General features: G+C 42.0%; 1 pseudogene; it reads left to right on the forward strand.

The window, feature by feature from the left end:
• The first annotated feature begins 213 nt into the window (after positions 1–213).
• Positions 214–726, forward strand: LOC126946396 (60S ribosomal protein L12-like; annotated as a pseudogene).
• Positions 727–8,275: the final 7,549 nt, after the last annotated feature.

The raw sequence follows: 8,275 nt of genomic DNA on the forward strand, positions 1-8,275 counted from the left end.
GTTATTTCTAACTTGGGTCAATAAAAGTGTGGACTTTTATTATTTTATAAATTTAGCCTGCAATTTTACTTTGAGAATTTCTATGTTTACTGTTTTTAATCACTGCTACATGTGAATTTTATCATTTCAGAAAGGTACCCCTTCAGTTTCCAGCTCAGAGAAGGCCAAGGTACAACCTTCTTCAGTCATCCTGAATCTGGGCTCATCTAACACCAGCTACCTCATCATGCCACCTAAGTTCAACCCCAATGAGATCAAAGTCATATACATGAGGTGCACTAGTAATGAAGTCGGTGACACATCTGCCCTGACTCCCAAGATCAGCCCCCTGGATCTGTCTCCAGAACAAGGTTGGGTATGACATCACCAAGGGAACTGGTGACTGGAAGGGTCTGGGGATTACAGTGAAACTGACCATCAGAAGAGACAGGCCCAGACTGAGGCAGTACCTTCTGTCTCTGCCCTGGTCATCAAAGCCCTCAAGGGACCAGCAAAAGACAGAAAGAAACAAAAAGCGTTAGACACAATGGAAATATCACTTTTGATGAGATTATCAACCTTGCTGGACAGATGTGGCACTGATCTTTAGCCAGAGAACTCTCTGGTACCATTAAAGAGATCCTGGGGACTTCCCAATCTGCGGGCTGCAATGTTGATGGCTGCCACCACCATCATGACATCATAGAGGACGTTAACAGTGGTACAGTGGAATGCCCAGCTAGTTAAGAAGTACAAAGGAAAATATTTCAATAAAGAATCATTTGACAACCAAAAAAAAAGGTGGGGGGAGGGCAGATAGTACTCTTGCTCAGGCCTTAACAAGATCTAGAAAAATGACAGATAATCTGCTCCCATCTGTCAGTTAGGTTTCATTGCACTGACAACCTCAGCTAGCATCATGGACCATGAAGAAACAAGCTGAAAACACACAGGAGGGAAAACCTGAGACTTTTTTTTCTAGGCATGTAATAAACACATACAAATAAAATGCCTTGATAGACCAAAAAACAAGGGAAATGGGATTATGAATGAGCTTTATTTTCCTTCTTATATTTTCCTGTGTTTTTTATAAGTGTTCTATAATGATTATATGTTTTTTTAAATCAGAAGAAGGCCAGATGCAGTGGCTTATGCCTCTAATCCTGGTACTTTGAAAGGCTGAGGGAGGAGGATCAATCGAACTCAGGAGTTCAAGACCAGCCAGGGGAACATAGCAAAACTCTGTTTCTACAAAAAATAAAAATAAAAATAATTAGCTGGGCATGGTGGCATGTTCCTGTAGTCTCAGCTACTTGGGAGGCTGAGGTGGGAGACTTGCTTGAGCCCAGGAGTTTTAGGCTGCGGTGAGCTGTGATGGTGCCACTGCATTCCAGGCTGGGTGACAGTGAGACCATCTCTAAACATGAAAAAAGAAAAGAAAAAAAAGATTGTGAAAAAGAAAAGTTAAGAGACACTGAAAATCTAACTGTGATTATACTATTTTAATTGTGTAAAGATGCTACTTGATTATTTCTAACTTGGGTCAATAAAAGTCAGTCTCTCCCAATTAGTACTTTTTTTGAGACAAAGTTGCAAATTGCACTCTGATCACGCAACCATCTCTTGACTTAAGTTTGTCTTGCATTTCATTCACCACCTTGAAATAAGTACGGTTTCTAGGATGTTATAAATGAGAGGCTTAGTGAGCGTCCGTGAAGAAAGAGACCATGGCCAGGCGCAGTGGCTCACTCCTGTAATCCCAGCACTTTGGGAAGCTGAGGCAGGCAGATCACCTGAGGTCAGGAGTTCAAGACCAGCCTGACCAACATGGAAAACCCTGTCTCTACTAAAAATACAAAATTAGCTGGGTGTGGTGGCGCACACCTGTAATCCCAGCTACTCAGGAGGCTGAGGCAGGAGAATCACTTGAACCCGGGAGGCGGAGGTTGCAGTGAGCCGAGATCACACCATTGCACTCCAGTCTGGGCAACAAGAGCGAAACTCCAAAAAAAAAAAAAAAAAGAAAAGAAAGAAAGAAAGATAGGAAGGAAGGAAGGAAGGAAGAGGCAGAACAGCCACGCTGCTTATTTCCATACATTTCAAGTGTGACTACCACCTTCTCACCAACCACCCCTTAACTTTTAGCATATTGACATTCTTTTTTTTTTTTTAAACAGGGTCTTGCTCTGTGGTCCAGGCTGGAGTGCAGTGGTGCAATCTCGGCTCACTGCAACCTCCGCCTCCCAGGTTCAAGTGATCCTCCCACCTCAGCCTCCCACGTAGCTGGGACTACAGGCATGTGCCGCCACACCCACCTAATTTTCATATTTTTAGTAGAGACGGGGTTTCACCATGTTGGCCAGGCTTGTCTCAAACTCTTGACCTCAAGTGATGTGCCCACCTTGGCCTCCCAAAGTGCTGGGATTACAGGCATGAGCCACCACACCCAGCCTAGTTACATAGATCATTTCCTTGCAAATTTAGCTACCATTTGTATAATCCACATTCTTCAACTGCATTCTATAAATGCAAATACATATGAGGAGAAATAAGGAAGTAACTGAATCACACAGGTAAAAAGTCATGGAACAGTTGTAGCTTCCTCACCTTACCTCAGGTCAAGCACTGGCATGATACATATACATCCTTTTAGAGATAAGGTTAATTTCCTTTATATGCCTCGAACCCCATTGAATTAGAGAACTACTGTATTGCAGTTTAAAATTAAAGGAATGGGTTTAGATGGAATGCAATATCATGGGAAGCACACTGGGCTGACCTCAGTTCTGAGCTCCGCTACCAAGTAAGATTTTGGGTTAAATGTTAAATTAGAAAGTTGAAATAAAAGAACTCCATAGGCCATTTGAGTTCTAAAATTTCATTATTTTTCAGATCCTAAACTGTGAGCATACCACAATATGTTAAGTGACAGCTCTTTGTTAGCAAATATTTTTTTTTTCTCTAGCAGCACTGGGAGTTTTGCATGATGTCTACAACTCACATCATTCTGGCATCTATCTAAATATTCCTACTAGTGAAACATAAACCTCTTGTAGTCTGTGGCAGATTGGGCATGTAGCTGTATTATCTTCATCTGTGATCCACTTATGGCTACTTAATTCTACCAGGTGAAGCTGAGTCAACGCTCTGACACGGGTCTTCCAAGGTACACCTAGGTCCTGCGTCTAAAATTAAGCTGGAAAAACACTACTCAGTGCAATTCCAACTCACTATCTAGCACAGACTGAGAGCAAAGATGTCACTTCATTTAAGACGAAACAAAACTTTGTAAATCGGCATCATGATGCAATTTTACATGAAGAGTATTGGCCAAGGCCAGGCAAGGTGGTTCATGTCTGTAATCCCACACTTCAGCAGGCCAAGGCAGGAGAACTGCTGGAGCCTAAGGATTCATGGTTATGGTGACCTGTGGTCCTGCCCCTGCACTCCAGCCTGGGCAACAGAGTGAGACTTTGTCTCTAAAAAAAAAATGTTTTTAAAAAACAATAATCTCACTATACTTCTATTCATAGTTTGCATAAGCAATTTTGGGGCCTTATCTGTTCTAAGTGGATCACTCCCAAATCTTCATCTCCGTCTCCATCTCAGAATAATCTTCTGAGTTCTAGACTCATATCTCCAACTGCTGAATGGCATCTCTCCTACTTTTTTGTCCACAGACACCTGAGACTCGACATACTCCAAAATGAACTCATCATCTTCTGCTTCTGTTCCTTAAATCTACTCCTCTTCCTGTGTCTATGATCTCTGAGAACAGCAATGCTTTCATCTTAGGGACTTGGGTTTTAAACTTCAGCACATCATCTTTGACTCCTGTTTCTCATAAGTAATTAGTTGCCATGTTCTGTCAAGTCATGTCAATCAGCCCTTCAGCATCTCTGTTATCCATCTGCTCCGCGTATCCAATGCCCTATCCTCTAGTTAGGCACTATTCTCCCTAATTCTAGTCTCCAATTTCTCCCCATCAATCCATCTCTCACATTGCTGCCAAATAAACTTTCCAGAAGCACAGATATAAGATTTCTATTCCCCAACCCCAAAACTTTCAGAGGTCCCCAATTCCTATAGAATATTGGTTTTCAGACATTTTTATTTTTCAAAAGCAAATGAATGCTATCTTAGACAAAAACTTGTCACAGAACTCCGGTGTATAAAACACACAAAAGTGATATCTTATTGAAACCACCATTGCAGGTTTGTGGCTGAGACAGTGAAAGAGATCTGATCTAACCAACTCCATCTTGCTTCTGGCCTCCAAGCTCTCCTTGTTCATTCCTGGGTGTAGGCTGAAATAACTTTGGGAGGAACTTAGTTTATAGTATATAGTTTAAAACAAAGATGATAATAGCCCTTTCCCAAAACAAACCTTCTTGCCTGTGGACTAGACTGCCTTTGTAGGACTAACAAATTAGCCACAGAATTAGAAGTTACGGTTTAGGAGTCACGCAGCTGGAGGCTACAAGATTCTGACCCTCCCTAAACTGCTCCTAAGATCAGTGCTTGAGATATTTTGCAGACCCTGCACTCGATGGATCAGCTGGTACCACCCAGATCAATAAACTGGCTCCTCTGATCTTGTGTCCCCCACCCAGCAACTGACTCAGCACAAGAGGACAGCTTCAACTTCCCACGATTTCATCTCGGACCCAACCAATAACCACTCTTGACTCACTGGCCTTCCCTCACCCGCCAAAGTATCCTCTGATCCCTGAATGCTCAGGGAGACTGAACTGAGTAATAATAAAACTCCAGTCTCATGCACAGCCAGCTCTGCATGAATTACTCTTTCTCTCTTGCAATTCCCCTGTCTTGAGAAATCAGCTCTGTCTAGGCAGCAGGCAAGGTGAGCCCATTGGGTGGTTACATTATTAACATGAATTTATTTTGTAAGTTAAAAATCATTACATCTATGTATTTTGAAATCCATCAGTGAGAAAAATGGGGCTCTTTTGATAAACACAAAAACCTGAAATCAAGAACTACGTTCTTATATTAACATCCAATTTGATTCTGTTTTTGTTTTTGTTTTATAATAGAGCTGGGTCTTAGGCTGGAGTACAATGGCTATTCACAGGCACTACCATAGACCACTGCAGCCTGGAGCTCCTGGGCTTAAGCAATCCTCAATCTCCCAAGTGGCTGCAACTACAGGTGTGCCCCACCATGCCCCACTTACTTCTGTTTTGTTTTGTTTGTTTGTTTGTCTGTTTTTTTGGTGGTACAGTATTGAGAAAATTCTTACTCATAGATAAGTAGCTGCAAACGCTCACAATTTTAGCAGTTCATCTTGTAAGATACTTTATTTGTATAAGACGCTTTACTATAAAGTCTACACAAAATAGGTCAAGAGGTAGCATAATTTTAATTGTCTCTAATATGTTAATTTTTATGTATTTTACATGGTTTTAATTTTATTACAGTTTGTGTGTGTGTGTGTGTGTGTATATATATATATATATATGAGACAGGGTCTGGCTCTATTGCCCAGGTTGGAGTGTAGTGGCACAATCTGGGCTCACTGCAGCCTCCACCTCCTGGGCTCAAACAATGCTGCTGCCTCAGCCTCCTGACTAGCTGGGACTACAGGCACATGCCACCACGCCTGGCTAATTTTTGTATTTTTTGTAGAGACAGAGTTTTGACACATTGCTCAGGCTGGCCTCGAACTCCTGAGCTCAAACCATCCACCTGCCTCAGCCTTCCAAAGCACTAAGATTATAGGCATGAGCCACCATGCCGACCTCAACATATATTTTTAAAGGAGAAATTTAAACCAAGCATCTGTGGACCCCAGAAGCACTTATATAGAATCTTAAAGCTCATGAAATGTAATTTGAAACCCTTGCCATAAAAGAATGTGCTTGATGGTCTAGCCTCAATCTATTTTTCTTATCTTATTGTTTTCTATTGCCTTTTACACATTTTTTTTTTTTTTTTTTTTTTTTTTTGAGACAGGGTCTCACTCTGTCACCCAGGCTGGAGTGCAGTGGCTCAATCTCAGCTCACTACAACCTCCACCTCCCAGGTTCAAGCAACTCTGATGCCTCAGTCTCCAGTGTAGCTGGGACTACAGACATGTCTCACCATGCCTGGCTAATTTTTGTATTTTTTGGTAGAGAAATCGTTTCGCCATATTGGCCAGGCCAGTCTCGAACTCCTAATCTCAAGTGATTCACCCGCATCGACCTCCCAAAGTACTGGGATTACAGGCATGAGCCACTGCGCCCGGCCCTTTCACACATGCTTAAAAAGAAAGAAAAGTTGTTTTGCTTTTTCTAATTATTGCTGTGAGAATGTATATGTAAGAAAAGAAAATAATAAAACAGAGAAAAATTCCCCTTAATCCCTAAACCCAAGTATAACTACTATAAATGTTTTAGTGTAATTTCCTTCATAGTATGATTGATAGTTAGGTTATAGAGAACTATGCCAAGCACTTAAATAGAACTGTGCCAAGCACTTAGATATTATCCCATTAAATACTCACAAACACCCTATTATGCAATTAATTTTATTATTTTCATTTTACATTAAGGAAACAGAGGATAAAATAGGTTGAGTAACTTGCCCAAGGTCACATAGTAAATTGCAGAGCCTGGCTTCACACCAGTATGTCTGACTCCAGAGACTATGTACTTAACCACAACATTGTATGGCTTTCCTTTTCATGCCCTCTTTCACTTACTTTAACTCTGCCCACGTTAATTTACTATTCCCTGAAGACATCTCCCTCTGCTCATGCCATTTCCTTTGCTAGGATTTCCCTTTTCTCCATTTCTGCCTAGTCAAATCCTGCTTATCATTTACACGCCACCTACTCCTGAAAGTCTTCTCTAACCCACTTCCAGCTCTCCCTTCTAGAATGCCCTTCTAGAATTCCTGGACTTTTTCATCTACTCCCTTATCCTGTATCAACCTCCTCCCCTTCCCCAGCCTCCCACACTCTAACAAAGACAGCAGGAGTTTACTATATTTGTCAGTGCTGAGTGACTAGTGGCCTTTCTCCAGTTCCCACGCTTTGGACCTAGGGCTGAGCAGTTACTCTAGGATGCGGCTACTGGGATAGAGGGAGGTGGCTTGGCGCTCTAATACTAAGTAAAAACTGGAGCTCCTCTGCACAGAAGTCAAGAAAACTATTCCTTCTGTGATCTTGGCAAAGCCAATCTGCCACTCCTCCCCCTACTCCCCAACACTGCACCCCCGCTCCCAGGGCTCCCTTTTGCTTTTTTAACTTCTTTTCCCCCTCAAGCCTGCCCTTGACATTCCTTTGAAGAGGATTTCCTCTTGATAAGTCATTCACAATGTGCGATAATGCCAGCTTTGTGATCTGCTCTGGCTTCTGCAAGGGCAGCCTTGGTGGCTAAACAAATTTTCTTTGCCTTATTTCAAAGTTTTTGTGGCCCTCTAAGGAGACCATTACAATTGAAAAGCAACGTTCTGGATCTGAGATTATGAAATGTAGTTCCATTGGAACTGTGTTTCTGAGCTTCACAAGTCATCCCTAGGGATCCTTGAAAGTGAGGACATGTTTATCCAACTCTCTTGTTAAGGGTGAAAGCAATGGATCGTCTGTACATATGCCAACTGGAATGCAGCAGCCTCAAGTGACTGGGACTAGAAGCCATGAACCTTCTGGGTGCATGCCATTTGTGGAAAGACAGTTTGCTGATGTATTTCTGATATACCACATTCTTATTACAGGGATGTGGGAAAATGTCAATCTCCAGCCTGAACTTTGCCTTGAATTCAAGATTTATACATCCAACTGCTTACCAGACATCTTTAACTGGATATAGGACAGACATCTCAAATTTAACATGTCTAAATGAGTTCCTGATATTCCCTCCTCCCTCACCTACCCCACCTCCTAGACACAAACCCTTCTCTCCCCTCAGTCTTCTTATCTCAGCTAAGGGCAACCTCATTCTCTGATTGCTCAGATCAAAAACTTTAGTGTCTAATGTGGTAATGTATTTGGGAAAAAAACAAACCTTAGTGCCATTTTTGTCTCCTCTTTTCTCTTTTCCCTTCCACCTGAAGGTTTTGTACTTGCTCTTCCCTCCACCTGGAAGGCTCTTTCACCAGATGTCCACAAAGCTAGCTCCCTCACTCCCTCCAAGTCCTTATTGAAAACTCATCTTCTCATTGAGGCCTTCCCTCACCTCTCTCTAAAATGGAAAACAAATACCATGACACTTCCAATCCTCCTTCTTGTTTTACTATTCCCCTCAGGACTAGGGAGAGTTAACAAACCATGCGTTTTACTTATTTAGCA

This window comes from Macaca thibetana, chromosome X (assembly GCF_024542745.1).
Source record: "Macaca thibetana thibetana isolate TM-01 chromosome X, ASM2454274v1, whole genome shotgun sequence".
Lineage (NCBI taxonomy): Eukaryota > Metazoa > Chordata > Mammalia > Primates > Cercopithecidae > Macaca > Macaca thibetana.